Source organism: Poromitra crassiceps (assembly GCF_964638095.1).
Source record: "Poromitra crassiceps genome assembly, chromosome: 12".
NCBI lineage: Eukaryota > Metazoa > Chordata > Actinopteri > Beryciformes > Melamphaidae > Poromitra > Poromitra crassiceps.
Window position 1 is genome coordinate 1,428,087 of NC_139632.1, and position 5,391 is coordinate 1,433,477.

Genomic DNA, 5,391 nt, shown 5'->3' on the forward strand with positions numbered 1-5,391 from the left:
TTTACGAAAGTGGCCCCCGGACAAAGCAAGTCGAGTATCCCTGAGCTAGCTACTATAGCCTGATATTCAGACTGAATTGTCAACTCGTACACTCATTTCCATCTTCCAGTCTGAGATTGCACTCGGTTTGAGTTATTTCCATGGCGGGATCCCCCAGGGGAATTCCAACCAATCAGAGACTAAATCCAATCGGCCTGAACTGTCCCTTAGTTACTCCAGCTCTCAATGGCTCTGTGCTAGGCTGTTTCCTGGCAGTAAACTTTATTGTTTATTTATAACACTGCCAATGTACACTCAAACTCACCATTATGTGCTGTAAACAGATCTTGGGCACACTGGTAAAATCATTAAAGGGTGAAACAGTATGAAAACATGTTTGATTACTGTTTTTGCAATAGCCCTTCTTATGTCACTAACTGCCTTTAAAATGGAAAAAACAGCCATTACCCCCATCAGGCTTTCAGCTGGCCCTGCCTCGCCTGCTTGTAGCCATCTGGTAGTTGGTGCAGGCCAGATCAGTCACAGGAACATTGATATGGATGACTTTATGAAGACGTCTGTGCAGCCAACAGTCACATCTTCAGCCTCTCACCTCGTGCTCATTTGTTGAGATGGCAGCTCGGGCTTTCCGGGAGCGGCATTACCTCCATCTGGAGAGAGAGCACTAATCACCACTACATCGCTCATTACAGTCAGGATTGATTACAGATCTGATCTGCATGTGGTCTTACACAGCATACAGATCTGATCTGCACAGCATGATTTCAACTGCCGTTAGCAGACCTTGGCGTGGGGGCTAAGGCTTAGGATGCACAGATACAGTATGGAAACGTGTCAGTTTGTTCTCCTAAGAGCACAGCAGGGGGGTTTTGGTTCAAATGAGGTCTCCTAAGTGGGAGTCCAATGCAGTCACAATCATCAAAAAGGCACAGCAGAGGATGTACTTTCTATGCCAGCTCAGGATGTACAAACTACAACGCGTTGTTTTCTGCCCCTGCTTCTTCTTCTCCTCTGGATTGAATGTATTTGCTGGCCCTTTTCTGGCGCAAGTCAGTGATTCCCACAGGCTGAAATGCAATTTTTATTTAACAGTTAATTACTTTAAAATGTATTTAGATTGACGGAATATGCCCACAGAAAAAAGTGTCTCTCCGCCATTTACAGCGGGGGGACACCAGATGGGCAGATAGACTACATATACTGTAGGCGTCAAGTCAGTCAGAATGTAAGTAGGTCATCCGCTTTAGGGCTTTCAAAATAAAACCCTTGTTGTAACGTTAACAATAATGTTAATTATGAGTAATACTTTACAGCCACAGTTTCAGTCCATATGGAATCTTAACATCACAACGAGTATTTTGATACAAGGTTTGTTGCTTCGTTTGTTGAAACACCTTTTTCTCCTTCAATGTGCATCAGTAAGGCCATTTGCTTGTTTAAATTACATTATTTTGAAAGTTTTAACCGGAAGTTTCCATTTTGCAATGGAGTTGGAGCTGATTGACTGTAGGTCCAGATGACATTTCGTCTAATAATAATTATAAATTGCTGCATAATGAGACATCGTCAGACTGTAAACAATAATGGAAGGGGCGGGACGTCCTCTTTACAGCGAAAACCCAGAAATATCTGTCTTATAGTTGTCAGACTGATAGACTCTGGGTTCCCAGATTGCTCAAATGTAAGAAGCACTGTTGTTGAAGGGTGCCCCCTCCCTGTGCGAGACCAACCTTACTTCTACAGTATATTCTTAACGATGTCAGATTCAGACACAACCTTACTTCTACAGTATATTCTTAATGATGTCAGATTCAGACCAACTTTACTTCTACATTCTTAATGATGTCAGATTCAGACCAACCTTACTTCTACAGTATATTCTTAATGATGTCAGATTCAGACACAACCTTACTTCTACAGTATATTCTTAATGATGTCAGATTCAGACACAACCTTACTTCTACAGTATATTCTTAATGATGTCAGATTCAGACACAACCTTACTTCTACAGTATATTCTTAACGATGTCAGATTCAGACCAACTTTACTTCTACATTCTTAATGATGTCAGATTCAGACCAACCTTACTTCTACAGTATATTCTTAACGATGTCAGATTCAGACACAACCTTACTTCTACAGTATATTCTTAACGATGTCAGATTCAGACACAACCTTACTTCTACAGTATATTCTTAAAGATGTCAGATTCAGACACAACCTTACTTCTACAGTATATTCTTAATGATGTCAGATTCAGACACAACCTTACTTCTACAGTATATTCTTAATGATGTCAGATTCAGACACAACCCAACTTTACTTCTACATTCTTAATGATGTCAGATTCAGACCAACCTTACTTCTACAGTATATTCTTAACGATGTCAGATTCAGACACAACCTTACTTCTACAGTATATTCTTAACGATGTCAGATTCAGACACAACCTTACTTCTACAGTATATTCTTAAAGATGTCAGATTCAGACACAACCTTACTTCTACAGTATATTCTTAATGATGTCAGATTCAGACACAACCTTACTTCTACAGTATATTCTTAATGATGTCAGATTCAGACACAACCTTACTTCTACAGTATATTCTTAACGATGTCAGATTCAGACCAACTTTACTTCTACATTCTTAATGATGTCAGATTCAGACCAACCTTACTTCTACAGTATATTCTTAACGATGTCAGATTCAGACACAACCTTACTTCTACAGTATATTCTTAATGATGTCAGATTCAGACACAACCTTACTTCTACAGTATATTCTTAACGATGTCAGATTCAGACACAACCTTACTTCTACAGTATATTCTTAATGATGTCAGATTCAGACACAACCTTACTTCTACAGTATATTCTTAACGATGTCATATTCAGACACAACCTTACTTCTACAGTATATTCTTAATGATGTCAGATTCAGACCAACCTTACTTCTACAGTATATTCTTAACGATGTCAGATTCAGAGACAACCTTACTTCTACAGTATATTCTTAATGATGTCAGATTCAGACACAACCTTACTTCTACAGTATATTCTTAATGATGTCAGATTCAGACACAACCTTACTTCTACAGTATATTCTTAACGGTGTCAGATTCAGACACAACCTTACTTCTACAGTATATTCTTAACGGTGTCAGATTCAGACACAACCTTACTTCTACAATATATTCTTAATGATGTCAGATTCAGACACAACCTTACTTCTACAATATATTCTTAACGATGTCAGATTCAGACACAACCTTACTTCTACAGTATATTCTTAATGATGTCAGATTCAGACACAACCTTACTTCTACAGTATATTCTTAATGATGTCAGATTCAGACACAACCTTACTTCTACAGTATATTCTTAATGATGTCAGATTCAGACACAACCTTACTTCTACAGTATATTCTTAACGATGTTAGATTCAGACACAACCTTACTTCTACAGTATATTCTTAATGATGTCAGATTCAGACACAACCTTACTTCTACAGTATATTCTTAACGATGTCAGATTCAGACACAACCTTACTTCTACAGTATATTCTTAATGATGTCAGATTCAGACCAACCTTACTTCTACAGTATATTCTTAACGATGTCAGATTCAGACACAACCTTACTTCTACAGTATATTCTTAACGATGTCAGATTCAGACACAACCTTACTTCTACAGTATATTCTTAACGATGTCAGATTCAGACACAACCTTACTTCTACAGTATATTCTTAACGATGTCAGATTCAGACCAACTTTACTTCTACATTCTTAATGATGTCAGATTCAGACCAACCTTACTTCTACAGTATATTCTTAACGATGTCAGATTCAGACACAACCTTACTTCTACAGTATATTCTTAAAGATGTCAGATTCAGACCAACCTTACTTCTACAGTATATTCTTAAAGATGTCAGATTCAGACCAACCTTACTTCTACAGTATATTCTTAAAGATGTCAGATTCAGACCAACCTTACTTCTACAGTATATTCTTAACGGTGTCAGATTCAGACCAACCTTACTTCTACAGTATATTCTTAACGGTGTCAGATTCAGACCAACCTTACTTCTACATTCTTAACGATGTCATATTCAGAGACATAAATCACCTCCTGGTTTCCCACTGGAGTGAAACACTTGTTTACCCGCAGCGTGTCCACACCCACAATGTTTCTGCCCACTGGTCCTTACTTTTACAGAGACCCATTAAACCATTTGCCAAGATTCTCTGATGCAATTTATCTCTTTCTGCCTAAATGTATGGATCTGAACCCTCGTTTAGCTTAGAGACCCTTATCTCTTCTGATGCATCTCCCTTTTTCATCATCTTAATAGCTCCTTCACCCATAGCTGCTTACCGTATTTATCACCTGCACTTTCACACCCCCACACACACACACACACACACACACACACACACACACACACACACACACACACACACACACACACACACACACACACACACACAGCTAGACTTTTTGTTGGTTTAGTTGTTTGTTTGATTTGATTTGGCCTCCTTGAGGGCAGTTGTTTTTAATTCATTGCATGATTGTCTGTTTTTCTTTACTTCGTTTTTATGGTTTTATTGTAGCTATTATATTGTGTTAATTTTTTTGGGGTAACTAACTACATGAGATAAGCCCCTGGGTTTCTTTCCTCACCTGCACACCACCCTGTCTTAATTTACACTTATTTTAATTTCGTGCTATTTTCTTTGTGTGCATAAATACAATTCTAATTCAACCACACAGCAAAACCAAAACGCCAAAATGTGGTGGTGTGGTGAGTACCCGAAGCACAACATGTATTTTGGCGCTGTACCCTCCATTCTATGGCGATACTAACTAACTTAACGAATGTAGCTCACTGTAAACTGAGCAGACAGTGTCGGTAAAGGCCTAAACATGGTCGCCTGTCAGAGCCTCGCCCCGCCCTCCCCATATGACGGCGGGTGGAGCGCCGTCCTACAGGGAGGGGGCGCCGTCGGCTGACGGGGGCTGCTTGAAAATGTGACTCAGCGCCGACGATACGTGCGTGACGTCAGCTGCACGAGAGTTGTGACTGGCCTTTGCCTTGGCTCATCGTCGTAAAGTCGCCTTTCAAAGCATGACGTTAGATTATAACGAACTAGTTGTGTGGCTTAGCCTTCCCAAATGTTGAGGGTTGTTTTTTAGAATTTAATACATAGAATTGGGAACGTTACATTCAATTTCATTCAGACTGCCTGGCACACAATCTCCGCCATTTTCACACGGAGCTTCCACAGGAGGAGGGAGGGTGGGAGGAGGGAGGGCGTAGTGGCGTCCGAGCATGTAGGGCTCGCTGGCGCCGGCAGACGGCGAGACGGCTCCAATTCGAGGCGGA